Source organism: Dendropsophus ebraccatus, chromosome 4 (genome assembly GCF_027789765.1).
Source record: "Dendropsophus ebraccatus isolate aDenEbr1 chromosome 4, aDenEbr1.pat, whole genome shotgun sequence".
Taxonomy (NCBI): domain Eukaryota; kingdom Metazoa; phylum Chordata; class Amphibia; order Anura; family Hylidae; genus Dendropsophus; species Dendropsophus ebraccatus.
In genome coordinates, this window is record NC_091457.1 from 24241011 (window position 1) to 24253161 (window position 12151).

Below are 12151 nucleotides of genomic sequence, written 5' to 3' on the forward strand. Positions count from 1 at the left end.
TCAGCACCATTGACTTTAAGTTGCTATTGTTTTACATCTCTGTGTTTTAACTGTACTTTTTTTTAAGCCTGTTTTCAACATCATTCAAGACCAGATCGAAAAAAAGTCGTCCAGGTCATCAGCCTTGGGGTTCCATGGTGTAACGGTTAGCACTCTGGACTTTGAATCCAGATATCCGGCAAATAGTATCCATGCAAAGCTTCTTGTTGAGATAAGAAGCCAACCGTCCGTCTCACCTCAAGCAATCTTTTCCGTGAATTTAAGGGAAACATGCTTGAATGGCCTAGCATTCCATGGAGTGTAGGAATTAACCATAGAAAAAAGGAACACTTCAATCAGCTCACCATGCTTGCTCCAATAGTGTGAGTCGCTCTCCTGATCCAGAGCACGGGAGACTCAATATTGCGGGCCGTGTCCCATAGAGTCCAATGAAAAAAAGAAAAAATCGTCTCCAGCTCTTTAATAAAAATAGTAATTCTTTATTTTAAGGCATCTTAAAATATCAAGGTTAAAAACACGCCAGTGTAGGAATTAGGCCATCAGAATTGAAATGAAAGTATGGCATGGTGTTTTCTTTCAAATAGGCATGTTCTTTTTCCTGAGAGGTGCTCCAGAAGGGTAGACCCAGTTAATGTAAGTACTATTAAAAATTCCTTTAGTCTTGCCTAGCACACAGCCGCAAGAATACTGTTATTGTGAGTAGTTAATGACTACATCAAGGGTATTTTGTTACTCATAAATTCTGGGATGCTTATTCTTTTTTAATCTTTGTGAAAAAATACATATTGTTTGAAACACAGGGGTTATCTTTTGTTTTCATGCACAAAGAGTCGCCTGCTCAGCCAATAGAGTGCACGTTTTTATTATAATCATGAACTGCATTTATAGTTATACTATGGCTAAAGATAGCACTATAATGAGGACAAGCAGAGATGTGTAATGATACCTTACAAATAGGTCATGCAACCTGCTGGAAAATTAGTTTTAATGTAATGGCTGACTCTATAGCTACATCCAAGGAGGCAGGCACATCACATAAAGCTCCACATTTATCAAACTGTATAATAGTAACTGGTGTAAATTGCCCAGAGCAACCAGTCACAGCTCAGTTTTTATCTTACCAGAGCAGAAAGCTGAGCTATTAGTTGCTATGGGCAGTTTACACCACATTCTATTTTTCACACTTGCTCTCTGTATTCCTTGCTTCCCTAGCCCCTTTTTAGCAGTACGTGGCACCTCTAGCATCAAATTAGGAGACAGCTAGACAGTCTCTTGTACTAAACCTCTGCTGTGTTACTATTCTGTGAGATTTTAGATCACTCTTCTAGGTGCCAGACCATTCTGCGTGATGCCAAACTACTCAGAGGGATGTCAGGCCATTTTTCTGGGTGCCAGACCTTTCTGCCAGATGACTTTGCAGGTTGTCAGACCACTTTATGGGATTTTAGTCCTCTCTCTTGCCCTCTGTGGGTTGCTATTCCACCCTGTAGATGGTTTTGGACCACTTTGACCTCTTTTAATGGGTATTGGATAACTTAGCAAGGTGATAGGCCACTTGGCAAGGTATCAGAACCCTTTGTGGGTTTGTGCATTAATCACTTAAGGCCCTATTCCACCAACAGATCTGACGACAGATTATCTGCCAAAGATTTGAAGCCAAAGCCAGGAGTGGATTTGAAAAGAGGAGAAATACAGTCTTTCCTTAATGACCTGATCTCTGTTTATAGTCTGTTCCTGGGTTTGGCTTCAAATCTTTGGTAGATAATCTGTCGTCAGATCTGTTGGTGGAATAGGGCCTTTAGAAGCATTGCGCAAATTGCTATACTGCTGGTACTTAACACCTTATCGTCTCTCCAAAATATATCCAGGTTGTTGGAGATGTCAGAGGAACATATAACGCAATATAATGCATAATTGGTGGGATTGTCCTTCAATTAAACCATTCTGGCACAGCATTTCAGTTTTGTTGGAAAGACTCCTCCTCATTGGAATTACTTGGAGCCCTGGCGTAGCATTGTTAGCGTTAGACATGGAGGATTGGCATCAATCGGATCTCACAGTAGCTTTACATATTTTGATGGGTCTCCCGCACTTGCATAGAAAAAAAATGGAAAAGCAAGCAAAAAACGAAATTAGAAAAGATTGTGGCCACAGTACAATTTAACTACCAAATGGAGAGGTCCATTGCCATAAAGCAGGGCTCTCTACCGAAATTGGAAAAGAACTAGGCCAAATGGAGAGACTTCCATGCCTCACCCTCAACTGCAATTTGAGCATAGTGCTTTCCTTTTGTTGTCTCAGTACATTAGGATTTCAACTGACTGACACATTGTATTTAACCCCTTAAGGACAGAGCCTGAAATGGCCTTAATGACAGAGACAAATTTTATGAATATGACCAGTGTCACTTTATTCATTAATAACTTCGGGATGCTTTTACCTATCCGGCTGATTCTGAGATTGTTTTCTCGTGACATATTGTACTTTACATTTCTGGTAAATTGGAGTCGATACTCATAACAAATCTTTATGAAAAAAAACCAAATAATGTGAAAAAATGCATTTTTCCAACTTTGAAACTTTTTTGCAGAAAGTGGTTATACCACATAAATTATATATTAAATAGCATTAGCAACATGTCTACTTTATGTTGGTGGCATTTATTAAACGATCTTTCATTTTTTTTAGACGATAGGAAGCTTAAAACATTAGCAGCAAATTTCCAAATTTTCAGTAAAATTTCAAAATCAGATATTTTTAGGGACCTGTTCAGGTTGAAAGTGTATTTGAGGGGCCTGTATGTTAGAAAGCCCCACAAAGCACCCCATTTCAGAAACTGCACCCCCCAAACTCTGTAAAAGCATATCCAGAAAGTGTTTTAACCCTTTAGGGGAGTCACAGGAATAAAAGCTAAGTGTGTAAGGAATTTGAAAATTTAAATTTTCTGTGCAGAGATTTTATTGTAATCCAATATTTTTCATAATTATAAACCTATTACCAGAGAAATGCACCCCAATAATTATTGTCCCGTTTCTGCAGTTTATAGAAATACCCCATATGTGACCCTATTGCGCTATTTGACGCAACCACAAGCCTCAGATATAAAGGAGCGCCTAGTGAATTTCAACGCCTCCGTTATATTTGGTCATTTTTGACTGTACCACTTCAGGTTGGCAGAGGCTCTGGGGTGCCAAAACCTAAAAAACACCCCTAAAGGGACACCATTTAGAAAACTACACCCCTCAAGGAATGTAACAAGGGGTGCGGTGAGCATCTGGACCCCACAGGTGCTTCACAGATTTTCAGAACAATATGGCTTGAAAAAAGAAAAAAAAAATTTTTACACTAAAATGTTGTTCTAGCCTTCAATTTTTCATTTTCTTAAAGGGATAAGAGGGAAAAAAAGACAAAAAATGTGTAGCGCAGTTTCTCCCGAGTACGGAAATACCCCACATGTGGCGATAAAGTGCCAAGGGGGCGCAGGACGAGACTCCGAAGGGAAGGAGCGCCAATTGGCTTTTGGAAGCTGAATTTCACTAGAAAGGATTTCAAGGGCCACGTCGCATTTACAGAGCCCTCGTGCTGCCAAAACACTGGAAACCCCCCACAAGTGATTCCATTCTGGAAACTACACCCCTCAAGGAATCTAACAAGGGGTGCAGTGAGCATATGGACCCCACTGGTGACGGGCACAAATGTGGAACAATGTGACGTGAAAGTGAAAAATTTCATTTTTTCACTTTCATGGCACAAATGTGCCCGTCATCAAGGGGTCCATATCCTCACTGCACCCCTTGTTAGATTCCCTGAGGGGTGCAGTTTCCAGAATGGGGTCACTTGTGGGGGGGTTTCCAGTGTTTTGGCAGCACAAGGGCTCTGTAAATGCGACATGGCGTTCATCATCCATTCTAGCCAAATCCAACCTCCAAAATCCAAATGGCGCTCCTTCCCTTCGGAGGCTTGCCCTGCACCCACATGGCGCTTTATGTCCACATGTGGGGTATTTACGGACTCGGGGGAAATTGCTCTACACATTTTGGGTTTTTTTTCCTCTTTTAACCCCTTGTGAAAATGATAAATTCAAGGCTAAACCAACATTATAGTGTAAAAAATTTAATATTTCATTTTCACGCCACATTGTTCCACATTTGTGTCCGTCACCAGTGGGGTCCATATGCTCACTACACCCCTTGATACATTCCTTGAGGGGTGCAGTTTCCATAATGGGGTCACTTGTGGGGGGTTTCAACTGTCTTGGCAATACAGGGGCCTTTTGAATGCAACATGGCCCCTCGAAATCCATTCGATCCAAATCCAGCCTTCAAAAACCAAATGGCGCTCCTTCCCTTCGGAGGCTTACCCTGCACCCGAATGGTGCTTTATGTACACATGTGGGGTATTTCCGTACTCAGGGAAAATTGCGCTACACATTAAATGTTTTTTTTTATCTTTTAACCCCTTGTGAAAATGAAAAAATCATGACAAGATTAATGATTTAGAGTAAAAATTTTACAAAAATTACACTAAATGTTGGTCTAGCCTTGATTTTTTTCCATTTCCACAAGGGGTTAAAAAAGAAAATGAACACAAAACGTGTAGGGTAGTTTCCCCTGAGTACGAAAATACCCCACATGTGGGCATAATGTGCTATATGGGCACAGGGCAAGCCACCAAAGGGACAGAGCGCCATTTAGAGGCTGGAATGGAGGATGGAGGCCATGTCGCAATTACAAAGCTCCTGTGCTGCCAGGTCAGTAGAAACCCCTGACAAGTGACCCCATTCTGGAAACTACACCCCATAAGGAATCTAACAAGGGGTGCAGTGAGGATATGGACCCCACTGGTGACAGTCACTTACGTAGAACATGTGCCGAGAAAATAAAAAATACAATTTTTTTCATTTTCACGTCCCAAATGTGGCCGTCACCAGGGGGCCATATCCCCGCTGCCCCACTTGTTAGATTCCTTATCGGGTGTAGTTTCCAGAATGGGGTCACTTGTCGGGGGTTTCTACTGTCCTGGCCGCACAGAGGCTTTATAATTGCATCATGGCATCCTCTAATGGGAATGGCGGCCATACCTACTTAGCTGGGTAAAAGGGACAATTCTAATTTATTTGGGGGTATTAGGCCAATTATTAGTTTATAAGGTTGGAAATGACAGGTGTCCATCAAATTCAACCTGTGTTGATCCAGAGGAAGGCAAAAAACCCTCGTGAGGCAGACGACAGTAGCCTCATCACAGGGGAAAAATTCCTTCCCGACTCCATAATGGCGATCAGAATAATCCCTGGATCAACGTGACCCCTGAAATAGGAGTAAGGGACAGAATTTAGATAATGTAGAACCCCAGTGACGTGTGGTGCGCCTAGAAGCGATCCAGTATGCAGAGGCCGGGGTGATCAGGACAGGCGTCACACTGGAAAATGGCATCCTTCCTGATCCCCCTGTTACGCCACACTCTGCACTTCTTCTGGGGTCTCCTGTTTTCCAGTGTGGGGGACGTCACCTGGAAAATGTTGTCCTGGTGCGATACGGGGTCCTTCATATCCAGAAGCGCTGGGTCCGCTCCATGGCTGCTAAATATTAGGGCGCTATTACTACTTCTGATATTTTCGGATCGTGCCGCAAGCTACAGTAGCTCAGGCAGCGAGGGACCGGAAGAGGGGGTGCTGATATAAAAGTTATCCCCGTACGGGTGGTGACCTTTATCCAGCAGTGGGAAGATCAGTTCCCGGACGATCTTTCCACTAACTCCGAGGATGGGGGGGCAGGGGGCATCTGGGGGCTGCATTCGGGTGTCCCTTCCTTCATACACTCTAAGGGTACGTGCACACTGCGGAATCGCGACAGATAACCCTTCGTGCATTCCACAGCTGGCACCCACCGGCGGAGTGATGCAGGCGCACGTCTCCATCCATGTCATAGACTCCATTCTATGCACGGGCGGATTCCGCTCTCTGTCCAACGTATTCATTCTTTGGACGGACGATGGAATCCGCCCGTGCATAACATGGAGTCTATGACACGGGTAGAGACATGCGCCCGCATCAGTCCGCCGGCGGGTGCCAGCTGCGGAATGTACAAAGGGTTATCCTTCACCATTCCGCAGTGTGCACGTACCCTAAATCTGTAAGTGTACCCTGAGGTACTCTCACAGAGTGTGTAGAATTTCACTCCATACCGTCATCTCTTATTGGGACGGTACTGGCGGAAAAGACGTGTCTGGGGGGCAGCGTACGCTACGCTACCCCCAGACACGTCACTGGATGATGAGGACGATGAGGATGAATGGAGGAAAGAAGGATCCCCCCATTCATCCTCACTGGCTGTTTCGGTGTCGGAGGCAATAACGTATCCCTCTGACGCCGAAAACACCCTGGGGGCCATCTTTATATGGGGATTGGTATATGGGGTATGTAGTGGTGTAGTGTCAAACTTTATTCAATGTAGTGTGGTGTAATGTAGTGTTTTTTACGTGTTTTTTTACAGTAAGTATAAAAAAAAAACTACGCCAACAAAGGAGTTGCTGATAAATGCTGCACTTATGTGCGGCACTTATCAGCAGACCGTGGCAGTAGAATATAGAAAGAAAACACCCTTCGCCAAAAAGGAGGAGTTGCTGATTAGCAGCGCACTTTCGTGCGATGCTGATCAACACTCAGCGGCGATAGAGTGCGGAAAATAGAACAAAAAAAATTTGAAAAAAAAAAAAAAAACTTTTTCTACATTCTGAACATCCCTGTAGCTGCTGATAAGTGTATTACACATATCAGCCGCTAGAGGGCAGCAGAGCGCAAAATACGGAAAAAGCGGACGCTGGAGCCGAAAATAGCCGAGAGAAGCCGAACGTGACGTCACGGAGGAAGCCGAAGACCCGAACGAAGACGAGGACGCCGCAAACCCGGAAGACGCCGATCAGGAGCCCGGGACAGGTGAGTAATGTACAAATACCTGCTCTGGACCCCTCGGCTACCTAGCTGAGGGGTCCAGGGCAGGTATTTACTATTTTGTGGGACTCTGATCGCCGTGCCACCGGCGATCACCATTACTTTTTACAGTAATGGCGGTCGGTGCCGTCCTCGGACAGCACCGACCGCCATTTTTTTCCGGGTCATCGAGTCGCCGATGACCCGGAAAGGTTCCGATCGCCGCTATTGGCTGATCTCAATTGATCAGCCTATAGCGGCGATCGTAAGCACGGGGGGTGTTAACCACCCCCCGTGCCGTGAAGCTAAGATGGCCTCAGGGCCGGTTTTAGACTAGATGTGGCCCTGGGCAAAGTTAAAGGTGGGGCCCCAAATGCTGAAATATTTTAGCAACAATTTAAGGTCCCCATACATTTTACTCTTTTGTTGGTGGTACCTGTTGCTCCTGGTGGGTTCGGCCATCAGTGTAAGGTGTATGGGGCTCTCTGGACAGTCCTCTGACAGATGATATCAGTGGACATAGGGGATCAAGCTTGATGGAAAATCAATGCCCAACCTCTTTGTTCTAAGAGAGATAAGCCGCCATCAGATCTGTATGGCTATGGCTTTACCCTCTCATAGAGAACACAGGAACACTCAGATGTGCCAAATTTCTGTGTATGGGGAGGACGGGACCAGATGGGAGAGATAATTGTCAGCTGAAGGAATGTTCAGCCAGCAGTTATTGGAAGCATACGGCCACTTTTAAGGCCGTATTACACGGCCTGATATTCTGCAGAAGTGAGCGCCAATCTGGTAGAATGGAGCTCGCTTAGAGAGCCTACTACAGCAAAAGCTATGGAGGAGATTTATCAAACTGGTGTAAAGAAGAATTGGCTCAGTTGCCCCTAGCAACCAATCAGATTCCACCTACATAGAATCTGAGAAATGAAAGGTGGAATCTGATTGGTTGCTAGGGGCAACGGAGCCAGTTTCACTTTACACCATGTTTGATAAATCTCCCCCTATGTGTATATATACAGTATATCATTAGTGATGGGTGTGCAATCCTTGCTGTATATAGTAAACGATAAAGATATATATACTACCTGATCATGTTCCCCGGTGTCCTCAGGCCTTGTCTGTGATATATACTACCTGATCACGTTCCCCGGTGTCCTCAGGCCATGTCTGTGATATATACTACCTGATCATGTTCCCCGGTGTCCTCAGGCCTTGTCTGTGATATATACTACCTGATCATGTTACCCAGTGTCCTCACAGAGCGATAGCGTCCTGATTCGGACAATTTTCGCTCCATGTATTAGGGCCCTTACTCAGTTCAGAAGTTTACATGCCGCTACATGTCAGGACTACCGCTACATGCCGGGACCGCAGCTACATGTCAGGACCGCAGCTACATGTCGGGACCGCCCCTACATGTCGGGACCGCCTCTACATGTCGGGACTGCCCCTACATGTCAGGACCGCCGCTACATTCTGGGACTGCCCCTACATGTCAGGACCGCCGCTACATTCTGGGACTGCCACTACATGCCAGGACTGCCGCTAAATGCCAGGACTGCCCCTACATGCCAGGACTGCCGCTAAATGTCAGGACTGCCCGCTAGTGGTGGAAATACAAGAACTATTTATATGAATTGCTTTAAAAAAATAAATTTAAAAAAATCACTATAATCAGGACCAAATATTACCTCCATACCGTTATTGAAGAAAACACACTATATATAGGCCAATATTACCACCATAAAGTGACCGCCCCATAATGACTCTATATACACTATATACAGACCAATATTACCGCCATAGAGTGACCACCGCATAATGACTCTATATACACTATATACAGACCAATATTACCGCTATAGACTGACCACTGTATAATAAATGACTGTATATACACTGTATACAGACCAATATTATGTGGCTGTCACCCTATGGCTGTACTATTGGTGTATATGGTGTATATATAGAGTCATTATGTGGCAGTCAATCTATGGCAGTAATGACTCTACGCTATATACGCTATATACGCTATATACAGACCAATATTATTGCCATAGGCTGACCCCTGTATAATGACTTTATATACACTCTATATACAGACCAATATTACTGCCATAGACTGACCCCTGTATAATGACTCTATATACAGACCAATATTACTGCCATAGACTGACCCCTGTATAATGACTCTATATACACTGTATGCAGACCAATATTATGTGGCGATCACTCTATGGCTGTACTATATATACTGTACTGTGGCTGTACTGTATATAGTGTCATTATGTGGTAGTAAATCTATGGCAATAATGACTCTATATATACGCTATATACAGACCAATATTAATGCCAAAGAGTGACCACTGCATAATGACACTATATACAGACCAATAATACCGCCATAGACTGACCACTGCATAAAGACTCTATATACAGACCAATATTACTGCCATAGACTGACCCCTGTATAATGACTCTATATACACTGTATGCAGACCAATATTATGTGGGTGATCACTCTATGGTTGTACTATTGGTCTGTATATAGTGTGTATATAGAGTCATTATGTGTAGGTCACTGTATGGCGGTAATATTGGTCTGTATATAGTGTCATTACGTGGTAGTCAATCTATGGCAGTAATGAGTGTATATATATACGCTATATACAGACCAATATTACCGCCATAGAGTGACCACTGCATAATGACACTATATACAGACCAATAATACCGCCATAGAGTGACCACTGCATAATGACACTATATACAGACCAATATTACCACCATACAGTGACCACCACATAATGACACTATATACAGACCAATATTACCACCATACAGTGACCACCACATAATGACACTATATACAGACCAATATTACCACCATACAGTGACCACCACATAATGACACTATATACAGACCAATATTACCACCATACAGTGACCACCACCTAAAGACTGAATACCACCTTATTTTTTTCTCAATAAAATACACCGTATTGCCTTAGTGATGTCATCATACACTATGCATAGGAGCTGCAGCAATTACATAGGACTGATGAGGCCGGAGAATGGCTGCAGCTCCTATATACAGTCTATTCACCTCAACACTTGGAGTCAGCAGTGCTTATACACACACACCATTATATATATATATATATATATATATATATACACACACACCATTATATATATATATATATATATATATATATATATATACACACACACACACACACACACACTCACACACCCATGAAAACACATTATACAGATACAAACCATCCAGTCCACACACTATACACAGGACATGTAACACACACTGCATTCCTGCATTATACACCTACATTCATACACATTACACACTACATACACAGTATACTTACTCCCTCTAGCATGCTGGTTGTAGTGGTGAATCCCCCTCATGTTCCTTAGCAGCAGCAGCAGGCAGTCATCCTCACCCGGCAGCCCTCTCCTCCATCGTCCCGACAGCTCCACACCAGAGCAGGAAGTCACGTGCAGTGAGAGGAGCTGGAGGGAGGGGGAGCAGACACGGAGCCCAGCGTCCTGCAGCCTCTGCGTGACCCCTGATAGCAGCAGCCAGGGATCACTGCCAGACACTGCAGGACCCTGTCTGTGCTCTCCTCTCCACTGGAACTGCGGTAGGGGGCCCCTGGGGGATGGGGGCCCTGGGCATTTGCCCTGCTTGCCCCCCCCTAACGCCGGCCCTGGATGGCCTGCTATGATTTATAGCAGGCCATCTTCCCCGATCGCTGTGTGCGAACACGCAGCGATCGGGGAAACATCGGGCGTAAATATACGCCCTGATGCGCCAAGTACCAGGGCGCGAGGGCGTAAGTTTACGCCCGATGTCGTTAAGGGGTTAAAGTTGAAGAGGGATTTATTGTATTGTATATTTATTACACATTTGTTGACACATCTACTCCCTGTGCCTGCCGTACACAGTTTCTTTTCTACTTATGGACATTTGCACTTTTCCCAATACTTTTGTATGTTTTATTATAAAAATTAATAAAATAATAATAAAAAAAATACCTTTGTGGGATGTCTGTCCACTCTGTGGGATCAAAGGATGCTCTGTAGGATGCTAGGCCACTCTTTGGGGGGGTGTCGGACCATTTAACAGGGACCGGACGAGTATTTCGGGGTTCTAGACTACTCAGCAAGGTGTCACATCACTTTGTGTGGTGCCAGACCACTTTTATTGGGTATTAAAAAACGCAGCAAGATGCCAGATCACTTTGTAGGGCAGGGGTGTCAAACTCAAATACACAGTGGGCCAAAATTAAAAAATTGGACAAAGTCGTGGGCCAACCTTTATAATTATTGAAGTGCGAATGCTGTGGTCCTGGCACTGTTAATGGTGTGCGTCCCCCAGCACTGTGCACTATGATAAACGACATGATAAAATGCTATGATATGAATAAGCCCCAACCCATGTGGTAGCCAGCCCTCCCCAATAGTCTCATATAGTAGCCAGCTCTCCCCCATAGTCTCTTATATAGAAGCCAGCCCTCCCCAATGGTCTCCTACAGTAGCCAACCCACCCACCATAGCCTCATATAGTAGCCAGCCCTGCCCCATAGTCTCATATATAATAGCCAGCCTCCCCCATAGTCTCTTATATAGTAGCCAGCCCTCCCCTGTAGTCTCTTATATAGCAGCCAGCCCGACCCCATAGTCTCTTATATAGTAGCCAGCTCTCCCCATAGTCTCCTATATAGTAGCCAGCCCTCCCCATAGTCTCATATAGCAGCCAGTCCTCCCCCATAGTCTCGTTTATAGTAGCATGGCCCATGGCAGGCCAGATGTAATTAAAACTCTAAATTGCCTGGCGGGCCAAAAATGATGTTGGGCCATATTTGGCCAGCGGGCCAGATTTTGACATGACTGTTGTAGGGTATCAGATCACTTTGCAGGAAGTCAGTCAGTCCACTCTGGGGAATGCCGAACCACTCTACGGGGTGTCAGACTATATAGCAGGTGTTGGCCCACTCTACAAGGTGTCACACCACTCTGCAAAGTTCCAGGACACTTTTAATGGGTATTGAGCAACTCAGCAAGATCACTTTGTGGGGTAGCAGTTCGTTTTTCCAGATGTCAGTCCACTGTGTGATACAAGGCCACTCTATAGGATGCCGGACCACATTACAGAATACCAGGTGCCAGACCACTCGGTCAGGGCCGTCTTACCCA